This window comes from Notechis scutatus, chromosome 2 (genome assembly GCF_049901735.1).
Source record: "Notechis scutatus isolate UNSWTSFEM ecotype Mainland chromosome 2, rNotScu1.2, whole genome shotgun sequence".
In the NCBI taxonomy this organism is placed as follows: Eukaryota; Metazoa; Chordata; class Lepidosauria; order Squamata; family Elapidae; genus Notechis; species Notechis scutatus.
The window spans coordinates 45,314,885-45,334,110 of NC_142010.1; the positions used below are offsets into that span (position 1 = coordinate 45,314,885).

The 19,226-nt window shown below is 38.3% G+C and overlaps 1 protein-coding gene across 2 annotated transcripts in view; it reads right to left on the bottom strand.

Annotated features, from left to right (window-relative positions):
• The window catches only part of SRGAP3 (SLIT-ROBO Rho GTPase activating protein 3), a 216,734-nt gene that overhangs the window by 112,853 nt on the left and 84,655 nt on the right, over positions 1-19,226 (bottom strand). The window lies entirely within an intron of this gene.

Here is a 19,226-nt window from a genome sequence, read left to right on the forward strand (position 1 = left end):
GCTAGACCAAAGAAAACAATCTTGCTCTGCCATTGTCCCATGCAAACTAACTCTTCTCTCTCTGCCTCTCTGAGACAAGACGCTTGTAGACCTCTGGATTACCTCCTCCTAGAGCAGGGGTGTCAAACTCACGGCCCGCGGGCCAGATGCCTCATGTGCTGGCCCTACTCCCACCCAGTTTAGCGAAGGGGGGAAAATCCTGATACGTCACGTGACACCACCATGACGATGCGAGTTGAATACCTTTGTCCTAGAACCTTCTCAAAGGAATCTCCTCTCTGAATGCATAATCTTCATTACATGTTCATGCAGGACCTGTTACTTCTGACTGGTCCTTTTGCTTATCTACAGACTGATCGTCACAAGTGCAGAATCCTGATGTCTGTTTCAACAAGCTTTGCACAACATTTCTGTGAAACGTGTCTTTTTCTTCTGAGAATGTTCCCTTTGTCATTGTTTTGACATTCATTTCCCATAATGTGTGAGACGGGGCCTTGTTAACATTCCCTTCTATCACTTTCCCAGCTTTCCTGATATTCTTTGCCTGACCTTGTTGATAGTCTTGCCCTAATCATATCTCTTCCCTGGCTTCACCCTTGCTCTTGTTATTCGCCTCTGTCACTTCTGTGTGCTCTGTAGGATTTTCCCAGCCTCATTTCAACCCCTTTAAAAATGTATTCTCCCCTCACACATTAAACTGGCTATGTTCAAATCAATGCCTTTCATTATAGCCAGTTGCAGTATATGTAATAAAATACAAATAACAAAAAATGTAACAGCCTTATACCAAAACACGTTTCCCCATATCTGCACAAAAGCTGACCTCACACTTTCTCTTATATTATGCATGCCAAGATGAGCATGAATGAGCAAGATACATAATTAAACAGACTGACTTCACATAAGTACATAAATACACAATTGGATTAAAATATTCACACTAAATAATGTAGGGACAATCTTCCCTTCCTGCTCTGATAGGAAAAGAACAATAGGGCTAGGGTTGAAGTATGTATAGTGGAATTAGACGGAGAAAGCATTTTCATTGCCTTGAAAAGCAGAATGAAGTGATGGAAAATCTCACTTGAATGTGTGGTATATTAAAACAACCTGCCCTAATCTCTTTTGATATAGAGGGTTACAAAATTAATAAAAGCCATGCAATCAAGCCATCTGTGTTTACAGGGCTTCCAATATTTTTTCTATAAAATAAGTCACAATCATTATTATATTGAAGGAGAAAACAATGGGAAAAAACACTCTTGCAAAGGAAGAAATGGCAGAATGAAAACAGATCCACCAAAAAAAGAAGGGTCAACAATAAAGAGCCAGTGAGTAAACAGGTTCTTTAAACCTCTCTCCGGGTAAGGAGAGGCCAGGATATCACTCACAAGTTACTCCTTGCAAGGAGACCATAAAACTATGGTCTCCAGCAGATTTTGAGCACTGGAGATGAGGGAACAGCTATTTTGCTAAAACAGACTTGGCATCTTTAAAAGCATATGGAGTTCACATACATTCTTTTCCAAACACATTTGGAAAATGCTTATTAGCTATTTTTCATTGGATCAAGAAATCTGAAAACATTGGGTGAATCTGCCTTCAATCCTTCATGAAAGAAAAATGTTATTACAAGCTGAAATACATAAAAAATGAAATAGCAAAACAGTAATGGAAATTTTGGTTTTAATTATAAAAAGTTATAAACAGGTTGGGAGTTCCGATAAATTAATATTCTCTATGAGGGAGGTGGGCACTTTGTAAGAGAGGGAGGGAGGGAGAATTTGAAAGAATATTTTGGAATTGGTTATAAAGAATTTGTCTATGGGAAAGTTGATTTGCTTTGACTTTTTTTCTAAGACATAAAAGAGATAAACACATTTAAAAATTGGACACTAGAGGGAACTACAGATTTGATCAATTTCTATAACCACCCATCCCAGGCAAGTTTATTTTAAACTAAAGGAGAAGAATACATAAATCTGATTAACAGCTACAAAATCACACAAAATACCACAACATTGGAAATACTGAAGTATACCTTTGAAAAATAGAATCAGAAATTGTTATCAACTATGTCAATAGTGATGTTAGCTTCTATGGATATACTGTATCCAATGTTTTAGAAGAAATGGTAATAGAGGAATAAGTGTTAACCAAGAAGACAGAGGAGCTGTGACTGAAAGTGGATGACAGGCTACAAAAGAATGACATGAAAAAAGTTGTTGTATTAGATATAAAAAAGAAAATTGGTTGACGCTTTAAAAATCAAAAGGAATTACAAATAATAAACCAAGAGATGGATCTGAATAATTTTTTACATTAAATTTATTCAAGAGATTGGGGGAAAGAAATCAAGTTCTAGAACATTACTTGAATAGACAAAAGTTTAAGGCTGTCAGAAGTAAAGGGAAGGAATATAAAGTTGGTTTATTTGATTAAGATTAAAATAGATATTTGCTATTTCTGACAATCCTTAATGGACTTTTGCTGACACTAGGACTAAAGTGACAGTATTTTATGGATATGTTTGTACATAGTTTGAAGATATCATTAGTTATTAATTAAGAAGAGGTGAAAAGTTACTAAAATTGTTTATAATTGTTATGATGAAAGTTGGAAGTAACTTGTTGGTATTTCTTTTCTTTTTCTTTAATATAGTTGTACTATTCTTGTATTCTCTACATGTTTTCCTTAGCACTTTTTACTATCTATCTATCTATCTATCTATCTATCTATCTATCTATCTATCTATCTATCTATCTATCTATCTATCTATCTTATCTATCTATCTATTTTTTTCCTCCAAAGTTACTGAGGGTAAAAAAAGAAGCAAAGGGGGAAAGCTCATTAGAAAGAAATCCAACTGGAACTAGGAAGAAACTTTCCAACAGCAAGAACAATTAACCAATGGGATAGTTTGCCTACTGGAGTTGTGCATGAAACACCACCGGAGGTTTTCAGGAAAAGATTGGGATGGCATAAGGTCTTCTGCAGGGGATTGAACTAGAAAACCTCCAAGGTCCCTCCCAGTCTCATGATTCTAGGATTACTTTTTAAGATTGTATTAGTTGTTATTGCAATTATTTACTTATATATCAATCAAATTTATATAGCAGCTCATCTCACCACAGCCAACTCTGAATGGTGAAAAAGAAGCAACATGAATAATAATTTAAACAATAATTGTACAATATATGGAACCTTATTAATACCATAAAAGTGAAAATGTAAACCCTAGGAGAAGGATAAAAATGGTCACCTCAACAATGGAGCCATCTGAGCTGATCCCTGTCATCTGGGAACCACAGGCCTGACAACACAACCAAGGCCTGAGGGCTTTTCAGAATACCAAAATGGATGGAGCTAGTCTAATTTTGGAGGGAAAAATGTTCCATAAGGCGCACAAAGAAGGTACATCTCTTGGGACTCATCAAATGAATTTTCTTGGCCAATGATGCCTACTCTGCCAGGATTAGTTGGTTTTATGCCATGAAAGGCTTTAAAGATTAAAATCAGCACTTTCAATTGAACCTGAAAGCAAACTGGCAACAAATGTAATTCATGGAGCACAGGTATGACATGCATGACTCTAGGAGTTCACACAGCTGCTTGCACTACTGCATTCTGTACCAACTGAAGCTTCCAGATGCTGTATAATTTATAAAATAAATTATAATCTTAAATGAAATTGTGTTTTTTTTAAGGAAAAAATCTTTAAATAAAGAATATTTATAAAGAGCCTTTTTTCTGCTTCTCAGCAGAGTGTGGTTAGCCAACATCTTTCAGCGCTTGCTACCACTCTAGATAAAAGCTCTTTAACATTGCTATGTAGAAGAGCCCTCAGCCCCTGTAAAATGGCTACTGAGTGGCTTTTCATCTCTGCCTTTATTGCATTTATGGAGAGCAAATGTGGAAGAGATAAATTATGTAATTTGCAGGCATTGTACAGAAAACAATTTTCTATGTTTCCACTTAGATCAGGGTGTTGGAGGGGAAGAAAAAAACAGTCCCCAAGTCCTGAAAGTTTCAAGACCCCTGTTTCAATTTTGCTTCATCATTAAATAGCTATGCATGCTGCACAGACTGTGCCAGGCCTAGCAGCATCCCATACAGATGTGCTAACGGTTTGCAACTTGTGTTAACAGCAACTAAACATTTATATCAATTTTACTGTTCATATTTTCCAGATTTCTATTATTTGACTCAAGTTTAAAAGTTAACCTGAAATAGTCAACAGATTCAATCTCAAGCTTAGGTTCCATTCCTGTTGGAAGCACATTTTAAGACACTTTCAGATTGAAAGGATTAACTGGTGACATGACTGTTGCCTGGGGGACACCTGGGGAGGGTGTCGTTCATGTCCCTGTCAAGGAACTGGAGCAAATGATGGGAGCTCAGGCTGCCAGGCAGAAGAGTTGCGAACACGGGCTTGTGTCCTAACCCACCATGCTCCTTCAAGCTTAGGTGAACTGGGAATACCTCTTTTCCTACTTTCTTCCATCTCCTCTCTGCTCTGTTCCCTCCCATACATTTAGAACCAAACATTTCAGGATACAACGTAGTAACATGCAACCACAGCAGTTTTTCATAGGACATAATGAGATAATGTTCTTTCACCGGCTGATGTGCATCAGGAATTAGTTGTATCCAATAATATCTGTCACTGTGATACACCCTCTTTACCAAATCAAGTCATTTTACATGATACATCATCTTGTACATCAAGAGGAAATAATTGCTTCCTTTGACATTTTTCTATGGTTGCTTTGACATACCTGCAACTTCCCCTTTCTCAATCCCCCTTCTAATCCTTTTACATGATGAGAAGAAGGTACAAAACTCTTAACACGGGATTGGTTCCTGGTAGCCAGGCAATCAAAGCCACAAAGGGGGGAAATAATATTAGTTTCTACAAATAATTGGCCTCTACTATAGGAGCACTATATTTTTTCCCAATGTTGATTAAGCAAAAACCTACTCACAGATTTAAGCTGAACATTTGCAATGTTTAGATATTAATTTTCTATTTTATAAATGAAGAGTAGGAAGGAGATTGTTCTGGCTTTTAGAAATAGGGTTTAACTAGGGTTACTGCAGTTTGAAAAAATATCACCGGGTTTGCTTCATGGTGGATCTGTCTTTTGCTTACACCAAACTTTTCGGTTTCTCTTTTTCTTATATCAACCTACTCTCTCCTGTTTATGTCCTCCAAATATGGACTTTAATTTCCTGCCTGAGCTAGAAATTCTTGGAAGTACCATCCAACATCATAATAGGTTGGAGAATACCATCTTATACCAGCATATGAAGCTGCTTAATCTAGAGCAGGGCTGTCAAACTCCCAGCCCGCGGGCCAGATGTGTCATACACTGGCCACACCCACACCCAGTTTAGCAAAGGGGGGGAAAGTCTCAATATGTCACGTGACACCATCGTGACGACGTAAGTTTGACACCCTTGATCTAGAGTTATACTGTAATAAATGTCAGGCAAACATTTCACAGCTTTGAGATCTTTCTCCATATTTGGCTCCATACATTACACATCAATCTGCCCAAAATTTCAGAACTCCTTTTGAAATTTAGTAGGGACTAGGCAAGGATACTCAGTAGTGGCAACTTGCACAAGAAATATGTCCATTTGGATTATTGCAATAATCTATATGCAGCTCAAGAGCAGTAGGAAGCTACAGCTGGTCTAATATTCAGTGTCCTGCAGGGACTTTTTGCATTTCTGTTTATGCCCATACAATGCTACTACTCGGCAAGCTGCACTGGTTCCTAGTAGGCTTCCAGGTGTGATTCAAAGTGCTGGTCATGAGTTATAAAGTCCTAAACCTAGGTGGCGGAGTGGTTAGAATGCAGTATTGCAGGCTAATTCTGCCAAATGCCACCAGTTCGATCCTGACCAACTCAAGATTGACTCAGCCTTCCATCCTTCCGAGGTCAGTAAAACAAGTACCCAATTGTTGGGGGCAATATGCTGACTCTGTAAACTGCTTAGAGAGTGCTATATAGAGCACTATGAAGTGGTATATCAGTCTAAGTTCTATTGCTATTTGTTGGACCACCTTAAGTAAAGGGTGACTTCAAAGACACACATTGCATCACTGAGTTACAAATCCTCTTGGGGAATCCATTTGACAGTTGTAATGGCTTACAATCATAGGCTGTTCTCGGAAAAGGTATATACCACAGAAATCATAAAAAATATGCACGCAAATGAATTACAGTTAATATGCAAAATTACTAGCCTGCATCTCAAATGAACATGTTCAATTTCATCAGCCTCATTCACTCTATTTTTTTTAAATGCTACTAATAAAAGTTCTACAATGAATGCATTTGTTGTTAGAAATCTAACATACAAGATTCCTCCCTTTGCGCCTCAATACTGCAGATCAGTGGTATCCACCAGGTGTGTGTCAATTATAAATTAAAAGGAACAGATAAAATGTGATTTAACCAAATCTCATAAAACTGATCTTATAATTCAAGAATAAATGTTTTTTTTATTAAATTGACCCATTAATAAATGTTTTTATCCAATTAGTTTCACTAATTCAATCATTTCATTATACATCATCAATGCATACAATACAATCCCATAAACTCAATGAGGTTTATTTATGATAATTTACTTATTTGTTTTATTTCTACTTTGCTACAATTCAGAGACTTTCAGTAGCTTATATAGGTTATAAAAACCAAGAAAAACATCTATTGCACACCCCTATAAAAAGAAGTAGTGCAATATAAGCCAAACATCAACCACAATGAAAACAAAAAGTAAAATGATAAAATCGGTAAAAGGCTCTTTGGAGCAATTCTATCTTTAAAAGCTTCTGAAACATGAACACAGAGGGGGCGAACTTGATCTCTACCAGGAAACCATTCCACAGTGTTGATGCTGTCACAGGAAAGCAGTGACTTCTCATTTCAGACCCCCTGCACCTCCTATAATGAGGGATTAGTAACTGTTTCCCTCTAATTGGTCAGGTCAACACTTATTGAAGCTGGCAATCCTGGTGGCAAACGATGAAGAGCTTTAGAGTTTAAAATTAGAATCTTAAATTGTACCAACCAACCGGCAACCAATGATATTACTGGGTCCTAAACAACTTGAGACCATCAGATCAACTTTGTCCTTTTTCCTTATTGTTATTGTGATCATCAGGGAGTACATGCACCAAGAACTGCTGGATGTCTTTAGGAGCTGTTCACAGGCAGGCCTTCTGTTGAGAGTAAGGGAGTTGACAGAGATACGCAAACCCGTTGCCAAGGCAACAAGGGATAAAACATTTTTGTTAAGTCCACAATGTCCAGACAACATTTGGAAGTGGCTAATGCAGACTTTTCCCTAATTCACTGAGAAGGAGGAGATACAGGTAGTCCTTGACTTACAACAGTTCATTTAGTGACCGTTCAAAGTTACAACAGCACTGAAAAAAGGGACTTTTGACCATTTTTCACACTTAAGACCATTGTAGCATCCCCATGGTCATCCTGTGATTTACATTCGGATGCTGGAACAACTGACTCATGTTTATGATGGTTGCAATGTCCCAGGGTCACACGATCTCCTTTTGCAACTTTCTGACAAACAAAGTCAATGGGGAAACCACATTCACTTAACAACTGTATTACTAATTTTAACAATGGCAGTGATTCATTTAACAAACGTAGCCAGAAAAGTCATAAAATGAGGCAAAACTCACTTAACAAATTTCTCACTTAATATAAATTTTGGGCTGAATTGCACTCATTAAGTTGAAGACTACTTGTATAACATAGACTTGCTGTCAGCTCTCCATTCCAATCCGTAACTCTGAGACAGACGTCATCTCAAAAATACCTTTATTAGAATAGCACCTGGCACATCTGTGGAATCTCGGAACTAAAGGTTTCCCGGACTTCCCACAATGTCCCAAACTATAAACCATCCCCTTTTCCCTCATCATCACATCACATGAACCAATCCCAAAGTAAGTTCCTTTTGCAGCAGAAGTAGCCTGCAGTACTGCAATCTAACCACTGCGCCACTGTGGCTCCGTTAGAATGCAGTACTGCAAGCTACTTCTGCTGACTACCAGCTGCCTGCAATTTGGCAGTTCGAATCTCACCAGGCTCACGGTTGCCTCAGCCTTCCATCCTTCCGAGATGGGTAAAATGAGGACCCAGATTGTTGGGGGGCAATATGCTGACACTGTAAACTGCTTAGAGAAAATTGTAAAGCACTGTGAAGCAGTATATAGGTCTAAGTGCTATTGCTATTTTAAACTAAAATTCCAAGGTAAGAGAAGGCTGGCTAAATCTTGAGGGAGATCTAGATAAAGACAGCATCTTACAATCAAATAGAAACCCTAGAATTCGTGGTGCACTCTGAGACTACTTTAAATTGCAAGTAAGAGTAAGGTTTCACTTAGCCAAAGTACCATCTGAGGATGAAAACAGCATGTGTGGGAGAGGGGGAGGGCAGGAAAGGAGAACCCTAAATTTGCAGATTTTTTTTTTTAATGATAGAGGAAAAACTTTAAGGAGAGGAACCAAAAGTAGCTGGATGCAGGAAACCAAACACAGCTGAATGCAGTGATCGTGGAATGTCAATAGGCCATAGGGGAGGGCACATATCTAAACAGCAGCATTATACATGGCAACCATTTAATGCAAACCCCACTCCCTTTTTCTTAACTTGCAAACTTGCACATATAGTTATATGTGTTTGGTGTCCTGTGATTCATCTGACAATCACTCCTTGTGTTTCTGCCAGCAGCCAAATGAAAAATGATAGGGATAAGTTACCATATTTCCCCTCCAAAAATCCAGTGGGATCCCATTTGTTGAAAAAGCTTTGAAAAATAATATCCACTTCCAAGTATGCCTACAGTATCCCCACACATAGCAGCTCTTCTGAAAGATCTGGTTTTAACCAACAGAGTAAAAAAATTGAGGATTGCTAACAGCCCTTTCCCTCTAACTTTGCAATTTAGCCTTTTATCTCCAAAGCTCCCTAATGTATTTGGGCATTTGAAATGACATGATTTCTAAGAGATTTCCACTTGAAAATATACAATGTTTAATAGCCATCATCGATGCAGTGATGCATCGACCACTTTATATAAAACTAGGCCAATGAAAAGTTAAAACAAGAACGGGTTGCAGAGTAGGTCATCCAAGGGATATAAAAACAACAATATATTTTTCTTCAAGCGCTCAGTAATTCAAGTCCCTTTTTTAGCACTTATTTCTAAACTGCAAGTGAAAAAAGATCAGCGTTTTGAAGAATGTAGCCATTAAAAGGCAGTGAAGGGAGACAGAACTGGCAGTTTCCATCCAAGCTTCTCTGGAAACAATCAAAGAATTTCTGCTGAGCCCAGCTTATGGGTTCATTTCCAGATATATTACACAGACGTTAAAACAAAGGAAGCTGTTCTCTTCCAAACGAGGGGCCAAAAGTTAACTCAGGAAAAGCCCACGGTATGTACCAAGCAACAAGGAATGATAGATCGATGGACATGATTAGTTGCAGACAGAAGATATAACTTAGAGGAAAGATAACACTATCATTGGCTGCTAGTTATAATAGATTTCAATGTAATCTTCACAACCAGAGGGAGTTAGTGGGTTAATAGCAATACCAGCCTAGCCTTGGTGACCAGCTGGGTGATCTTGAGCCAGTCACTCTCTCTCAGCCCAACTCATCTCACAAGGGTGTTGTTGTGGGGAAAATAGGGGGAGAAAGGAATACTATGTTTGTTTATTGCCCTGAGTTACTTATAAAGTAATGAAGGTGGGATAAAAATCAAATACATAAATACATACATACATGCATAAATACACACACAAACAAACAAACTAATAAGCAAGCTGCTGCAGAGAACAGGAGCAATGGCATTACATCTGAAGAAGCATTTGATGGCCAAAGAACCATTTGATTGCCAAAGTGGGCTGTGAAATAAACAGACTTCTGGTATGATCCAGCACACCAATTACTACATTCTCATCTTTTTTTAAAAAACAACAACTACAATACAGGACTGTATTCAACAGTTCCAAGAAGGCTTCAGCCAATTTCAACCACTCTGGTGACCCTGATGACACAGATAAACCTCCAGGTGACCTTAACGACCCACTAAAAGAATGCAAATGACCAGCTGTTTGCTGGTATAAATCCTTCCATTCCCCACCATCCAGTCAGAGCTGAAGAAGCTTATTGGATGAGAAGCGAAACGTCTTCCAAGAAAAACCAGAAAGTCCCGTTGCTTCTTGAAAAAAAAGCACCTTTGGGACAACCATGACCTGGATGACTGAGAATCTGCATAGACAAAATAACAACAACAACAACAACAATGCAGAGAACTCTTTCTTCCAGAGCAAAATCACTCTCTGGCTGGAGTAGCAGCTTATTTCCTCTTTTTTCCTCCAGACTGGCTCACAAGTCTCTAGGCAATTGCAGACAAAAGCAGATCCTCTCCATGTAAAGTGCACACAATTTTACTGTTGAAACAACAAGCAATGTTTCAGTCCCCTAACACAAGGAGGTGCCAGTTCAGAAAGGAACTCAGCTGTGAGCACACATAAATTCAAGGAGACATTGAGGAAGCCAATAGAGTCATCACAGGGCTGTTCACAAAGAAGAAGAAGAAAAGAGGAAATCAAACCAGGAAGGAGCACAAAAGATTCAAACCACCCTAGAAAACTATTTGGCAGCCTTGGGGGGGTGGGGGTGGGGGGAGGGAACCATACCTCTGATTTAAACATTATATATTTTTAAACCAGTAAAACAAAAAGGCAACAAAAGCAACAATATTCAACAATATTCAGCAATATTCAACAACATTCAACTATTTCAAATGGACATTTGAGCCATGAAATGCTTTGCGTGATTTGAGCCATCTTCCCTCAACTTAACACACTCCACAAAGTTGTGAGTGGTAAAGTGGAGAGGAGAATACAGGTAGTCCTCAACTTATGATCACAATTGAGCCCAAAATTTCTGTTCTTAAGTGAGATGCTTGTTAAGTGATTTTTTCCCCATTTTATGACCTTTTGTGTCACAGTTGTTAAGTGAATCACTGCAGTTGTTAAGTTAGTAACACAGTTGTTAAGTGAATCTGACTGCCCCATTGACTTTGCTTGTCAAAAGGTGATCACATGACCTTGGAACACAGCAATGGTCGTAAGTATGAACCAGTTGCCAAGCATTTGAATTTTGATCACATGATCATGGGGATGCTATAAGGGTTGTAACTGGGAAAAATTGTCATAAGTCACTTTTTCCAGTGCTGTTTGTAACTTTGAACAGTCACTAAACGAACTGTTCTAAGTCGAGGACTACTTATATTCAGTGCATTACTATGAACTCTGGAGGAAATCTGGTATTGAAATGCAATCAATAAAACACTTGTGAAAAACTGTGGAAGTCCATACACTAATAATTTTAAATGCTAACTTTACTGAGAATAATTTGCACCTCATAATTTTGAAACTGTTTTTTGAAATCTAATGCCCTTTAAATATTTTATAGTACAATTTCTCTCTTTCCTGGCAATGCAAAGTAGTTCTGAGAAAAAGTTGTAGTTCCAAAATATTTACGGGTTATAGGATACCACATTAAAAAAAGATTTATCCCTGACTACATTTTCAAGCAACATCAGCTTCTGATGTTAGTAGATTTACAATTGTCCAGTACTCCAAAGAAGATGTTAGCTCCTAGAGAAATGATAGTCATTTCTGAACCAATTCAGATTTGCACATTTTCATGTAAAAGTCATTGGTTTTTAATTTATCTGTGTGTCACCTTCATGTAAATAAGCATCTTCCTTACCCTGTAGTCACTTCCACGAGGAAGAAAATGTGACAAAGGATTGTCCCATATTTAGCACCAAATTAAAAAATAGGGGGAAATGTTTGCACAAAGGAAAAGGCACCCAAATTAATAAAAATGTTGAGATTCAGTATGAAATTTAAACACTCCATATATATTACACTCCACATAAATATATATTGTAATCAAAAACACTGTGAGATTTATGTGGAACTAAGAATCATTATTAATTACCCTTCACCTCTATTGATTAAAAAAATCTATCTGAAGTAAGCTTGGGGGGGGGGTTGTTTGCTTGTTCAGAAATTAAAACAAGAGAGCAGTATTTCTCAACCCTGGCAATTTTAAGGTGTCTGGATTTCAACTCCAGCTGGTTGGGGAATTCTGGAAGTTGAGTCTAAGCTTCTTGAAGCTGTCAAAGTATAGAAACACTGCACTGGATGTTCAGAGCATAATGTGAACATACTGATGAAACATATGGAATTCTTATTTGCAATTTAGAAATCAAAACTACAGAGGATCTCCACACACACATGCACACACATATTGTTAATATCTAATTTAGGAAATCATCAGTTCTAGTCATAGATATTAAATTGGAGGTGACAGAAACAGTCTTCACCAAACACCATTTATTAATACTGCAAATTATTTATATGAAGCATGTTCATTTCAAAGGCTGTATACATGACTTTTGACAGCAAATAACCACCCTGGATATCACTGGAGCAACAGTTGCAATACTAATACTGAATTATCACAAATAATTCTTTTTTCTTTCAAATCACTATAATCTACATTATTCAAGCAACTAATGGAATAGATCAAGTGTGCTACTCTCTGAACCCTCTACTTAAATATTTCACATAGAATTGTGGATCAAAATGATCCATTAGTCCACTGCTCTAGAAAATACATCAAACCATCATTGACATATAGTTGCCTAACTTTTTTTGAGAAAGTTCCAAAGATGGGGAACCCAACCCCCATTTCCATCTTTATGTCTACTTAGCCTGGTTAAAAAAAGGAAATGCTTCCATTATTCACTAAATATATGCAAGTTACACAAAGAAAATAATTTTATAAAGTTCCTAAATAAGCACATATATTCAAGTACTGTGTGGGTCCTCGTTTTAAAAAGAGAACAGAAAGCTCAGCAGATGTTCCTAGGAATTATCCAGTTGTCCAAGAATTAGAAAAATGGACAAAGGGTAAGCTCCCTGTTCAATAAATGCTTGAAAGATACAACCCAAAACAAATACATTACAATGTTTTTAGAAAGATAAATGCTGACAAGGCTATGCTGTAAAACAGGAGTGTCAAACTCATGTCGTCACAGCGGTATCACATGATGTATCACGACTTTTCCCCTTTGCTAAACCGGCTGTGGGTATGGCCAGCATGTGACGGATCCAGCCCACAGGCTGTGAGTTTGACAGCCTTGTTCTAAAAAGTATTTGATTGGTCTCTTGTCCTAAAACAAGTGTTCCCTAATATAGAGAAATTCAGGCTTGCCCTTCCTTATCTGATAATTTCCAAACAGGAAAGGTATCAAGCAAATATTTTCTTGCTTACAAGTTTGAAGATAAAACAAAGTTGTAAAATTGAATTCCAATTGCTCATGTCAAAAAAAAAATGAACTTATTGATAAAAAATGCCTTAAAAATGCAAAACCTATTTGCCCAACAAGGTTTACTCTCTGTTGCTATATTCTCATGAATAGCTTTAAGGCTTTCTGGGGGGAAAAGGTCTGCCACTGAATCTCCATATCCATGAAGGTCTCTCAAATACCCAGGTAATAAATTATTTTAGATTGTTGTTTCAACTTATTTCATGTTCAATTAATTCAGCTTGCTCTACGCCCTCCTGAGAAGATCTGGGTTGTGAAAAGGGCAGCTGTTCTTGGCATAGGCAGACAAAAGAAGGGGGTTTCTCTAGCAACCAGGATCAGATGAAACCTTTTCTGAATCTCCTCCCTTCTCTGATTTCTTTTCAGTGTACCGGTATCCATACAACTCCCACAGAGACTTCGTCTCGAATACTCAAGAATCTGTGGGTTTTCAGAAGGGGGCTAGGCAGACAGAGGATGAATCAATTAAATGTGTATTGAGCTTCTCCAGTTTCCTGATCTTTTCTGCTTTAGAAGCAGATGGCCCAGAAACTGACAATTATTCACATATTGCAACTTCCCTACCAAAAGCAGAAGCAAAAAAAAAAATCTATCCTGGGAAGCTCAAGTAAAAAAACAGATTGTTTTCCACTAGTTCTCCCTTTCATTCAATGACCGCAGGACATTCAAAATGGAGTATTTTAAGTCTTTTCAGCTTTGGGGCATTTGCTATTTCTCAGCTCAGCCATCTCTCAATTTGCAGTTGGGATGATATAATGAAGGAGACAAACACACATACAGGGCTATCACTTTTAGTGCCTCAAGCAGCACCAGAGCATTGTTGCAAGAGTAAATTAACTACTTCAGGTCCTTCATATAAAACTACACACTATCAAATTAACATCTTTATAAATTATGTTTAAATTTAAGATTGACTTCATTTCTTTGTTACAAAGCTTTCCCATCCAGCTGGTATTAACCATATTTCTTCATGTCATAGTTGTTGTTTACAATGCAATGATTTTAAGATTGTAACTTGGATGTATTCCATGATAAAACCTAAGATTAGCAATATCAGTTAGCTACTATAGTTGGAACCTATTGTTTTCAGCGATTCAATACATATGATACATGTTAGGGATTCCCAATCCCTGAGCCGAGGACTGGTAACCTTTGAGCCTGTTGGGAACTGGGCTATGCAAACAGCAGGCAAGCGCACGAAGCTTCATTTGTGCATACACGGGAACTAAGTTGCATGTATGAAATCATCCACTCACCCACCCACCACTGGTCCATGAAGCAAGAAAGGTTGGAGACTGCCAGCATATGTCCATACTATAGTTTCAAAAATATCCTATTTTAGGCATGAAAGCCAGCTAGGTGACTTTGAGCCAGTCACTCTCTCACAATCCAACCTGCCTTGTTGTTGCAGGAAAAATTGAGGAGGGGGCATTAGGAGGGAGTGTTCACCACTTTGAGTTACTTATGAAGTAATAAAGATAGGATAAAAAAATCAAAATAAATAATTAATAATATTAGCAGTACTTCACTTCTGAAAACTGAGCATCCCAGATCAGCCAAAAAAAGCATGTGCTGAGTTCTATGTTCATCCTGGCAGATTTCCTAAAACCACTGACACCCAAAAATATTTGGAAATGTCAGCCACAATGATAGTAAAGGAAGAACCGTTGCAGTCTTTCACTGTTCTTTTATTGCTTTTCAACTAATTCATCTGCTGGACAGAAGTTTACTGAATTCTACAATTCACTTTGACAGCAATTCAACTGTAATGGCTCTGTAACTACCAACATTTGTCTTGCACACAAAGTAACTTTTGCTTTAATTTCATACACATGTTTTATTTTGGGTTTTTTGTTTTTGTTTTGTCTCATAGTAAATGGAACGCAAAGTCTGTAACTGCATTTCAAAATACTGCCAATGCAGATCGTCTGTGAACAAGATGGAACGTACTGCAGTTTAAATGTGACCTACATGGGCTGGCCTCACAGGATCCTTTAGCATAGTATATTAATCAAGGCCCACACAGAAATATATTTAAATAGACCTAATTCCCCCGCTTCTCTCCTACACTTCCATGCATAATGAATCATTTATCGACCTCCTTTACAAAAAATATATGCCTGTGAGTTCCATGCATTGGATACAGGTGGCACATAATCTTGAGCCATAATCCCCTGGTTCCTGTCACATACTAGCCATATCAGTGGTGGCTAACCTTTTTGGGCTCCCGTGCCGAAAATTGTGTGTGCTCGCGTGCCAGCACCCAGAAGGCAATATACGTGGGGGACCCCCATGCCCTTGTGCATGCGCGTGTGATCACCCCATGTGCCGCGCGTCTCTGAGTATGTGTGCGAGATCCCCATGCACATCACGCATCTTTGCGCATGCACACGTCTCCCACACACCCCCACCCGCATGCATGCGCACCAGATACCTGACTATCAGCTGGCAGGCGGCACATGTGCATGCACAGTGGGGCTCTTCCAGATGACCTCTTCCGGCACACATGCCATAGGTTCGCCACCACGGACCTATATATTGGGAAACTATCCAGGCTGAACCAACACCAATTCCTAACTCCTCTAAGCTAGAGTGTAATCATTCATTCAACAAAGTATATATTTTCAAAAATAAGGACTGAAACATACAATTTTCCAAGAATGCTGTTAATGTAAATAAGAATCGTAAAACATTTTCTCCAACTAGTATACTATAAAACAGTTGCAGTTAACAACAGAACTCTGTGTTTATATTATTTAATATATGTACTTTCCAAATTGAGTTATGTACTTACACTTTATCCAGAGAATACTGGATGAATTTATTCTTATCCTTTTTAAACCAAGGATATGCAGATATCAACAATTAAAGCTGTTTGGGTCAGAGATCACTGCTACTACTCACTTTAGAGGCATATTCTATATTTGTTTTTATTCAAAGAATTGTCTCATTTTCTCTTCAATTGTTTGGTAAACAACTTCACAGCTGGAGAAACAAAAAAAGAATTTTACACTCCCTTTCCCATTACCAGATTATGATCTCTGGATTTATCCTTTGGAAGCAAAAATCCCTCAATTACAGTAAACATTTTCAGATAAATCCACCCCATCCCAATCACTTGTTATCCAAGGCCAAGTAACATAGCTATCTCTTTCTCCTCTACAATTTTGGTGGGACTTACATCACAGGCAGCAAAAAATATGCCAAAGGTTCATTCATTAAATGCTATCCAACCCATGTGTTTGATAGAGAAAGATGTGTCTAGGAGTTCCCATTTTATGACAGACTCCCCCAATCTACTACTATCCAGAAATGTTGCACTCTCAATCCATCTGGGGGTACTTTGTAGTAAGATTTATATACACAAGCTCTCCTTATGGATCCCATCTAATTAAACATAAAAACCTATGGCTCTGAGTAGTTTACTTTATTGTCATTGCATCTCGTACAACGAAATCAAACACTATCTTCAGTGCACATCATGACCATGAAAAGAAACACAAAGACACATCCTTCACCCGCCACACATTGAACCAAAAACCTCCGACACCACACCAACACTGCACTATACAGCACAATTCAAAAGAGCTACTACCCTTGGATAGAAGCTGTTTTTCAGCCTATTTGTGCTTGTTTTTATTATTCTGTACCTTCTGCCAGATGGTAATAGTTCAAAAAAAGGCTGCCCAGGATGAGATGGATCTTTGAGAATGTTTTGAACTTTCTTAAGGCAGCGGGAGCTATAAAGCTCTTCCAAAGAGGGGAGAGGGCAACCAAAGACCTTCTGGGCAATGACGTTAACCCTCTGGAGTGCTTTCCTATCTGCCACTGTGCAGTTGGCAAACCATACAGAGATGCAGTAAGTTAAGAAGCAGCATCTTTAATCACTTACAGCAGGCTTATCAAATTGGCAGCCTGTGGGCCGAATACAGCCCACCTGGGCCAAGCCCACTCCAGCTCCGCAAAGGCAAGAAACATCCTGAAAAGTTGCAATATGGCCTGATACGTCACGATACAGCCCGCAATGTGATTGGGTTTGACACCCCTGACTTACAGTAATAGGTCTAGGCTACTTTTCCATGTGATGGCTCAGTGGTTAAAGACACTGAGCTTGTCAGCTGGAAAGCTGACAGCCTGGGTTAAAGACCCAAGCACTGCAGGATGGGATGAGTTCCTGTCCCTGCTCCAGCAACTGCCCACTTAGCAGTTCAAAATCATGCAAATGCAAGTAGACTAATAGATATCACTTTGATGGGACGGTAACAGCATTCTGTATGCTGGCCACATGACTATGGAAAATGTCTTTGGACAATGCTGGCTCTCAGCCAAGAAATAAGAGATGAGTACCGCACTCTAGAGTGGGACACAAATGGACAGGGAAACCTTTACCTTTACTTCTACCAAAACTAAGGTTCCCAGAAGCTAAGGTTCACACTTTTTCCAGAAGTTCATAATTCCCCTTTTTCTATTTTTTCCTATTTAGATTTAAATTCATCTGAAAGTTAATTATTCGGTTCTTTCTTGCAGATTTTTTAACTTTCTTATCTGGAGGATATACAAAAGCAACTAGCAAGATCCACCAGGCATTGAATTGTAAAGTTTTATTTTAAAAGAAGCAGAGCAATGAAATAGGAAAAGTCAAAACACAAATGTTCTTCTGTACAATGTGTGATATTTTTCTAATTGAGAGTAGAAGATTCATGACTTTATAGCAAAGCTGAAATACATTCCATTTTTTATTGTTTATATAATTAATATATTATATAATGTGTTTGTATCAAAGATTTTTGTAGAATACTTCACCAAAGATTCAATGAAGGCTTTTTAAAGAATTCCAAGGCTATGTTCAAACCTGATGTATATGTTCCATAAGCCATGCCTTATTTAATTCTGGTTTATTGAATTAAACAAAATTGGCTTCAGATGAATGACACACTAACTTTGATTAAGAAAGAATATTATGGCTTAGCACAAAATATGAGGAGCCAGCCTATAGAACACCTTTCCACAGGACGAGTTCACTGTAGCAAAATGGAAACAGAAGGTAGAGAGAGATACCATGCAACACATGAATTGTTTAATGCTTAATTTTGATGTTAGAAAGTGGTCCCACTGTCCAGGTCTCAGCTTCTACCCTCTGGGTCAGGAAAACAGATTCTTGGTGTCTCTGGACTTCAGATGTTGCTTTTGACTACCAGGTCAGTGTATAACAACACCCTCATTGTTATCCTATCTTAGAAGAGGGTGCCAATCTGGCATGCCTTACCAAGACCCAAAAGGACTCAAAATTAGAGCTCCCTCTCAGAAATATGGCCATCCAGGTTTTGGGTTTTGTACCACCCTAGAGCCCAGAGGAATGGCTATTATCATCTGGGAGTCATTATAGACTTTCAGTGGCTCCATTCTCAGATCGTCTTCTCTATCAGAGCTGCTGGGTTGTGTTTCTGGATTGGTAACTAGTCCCCAAGGCTTGGGGTCTCAATTTACCACCCAGAAATGTTAACTCCAGAATATTTTAAAAGTTCGTGGCTTCTAGATTAACCATGGATCTATCCCAAGTCCCCGACAGCCTGACTCATACATTAGAACTAACTAGTTTTGGTCTTGGGGGAGTTGAGACATGATCTAGCAATGAAAGACATTGACATCAGTCTGTTGCCATAGACAGAGCATCCCCTCGTTTTTCAGCTCACTGGTGTCCAGATGATTGATGGACCCAATGGAGTTCCAGAGAGAACTTGGGGTTTTCCATGAAGATCTGGTGGGT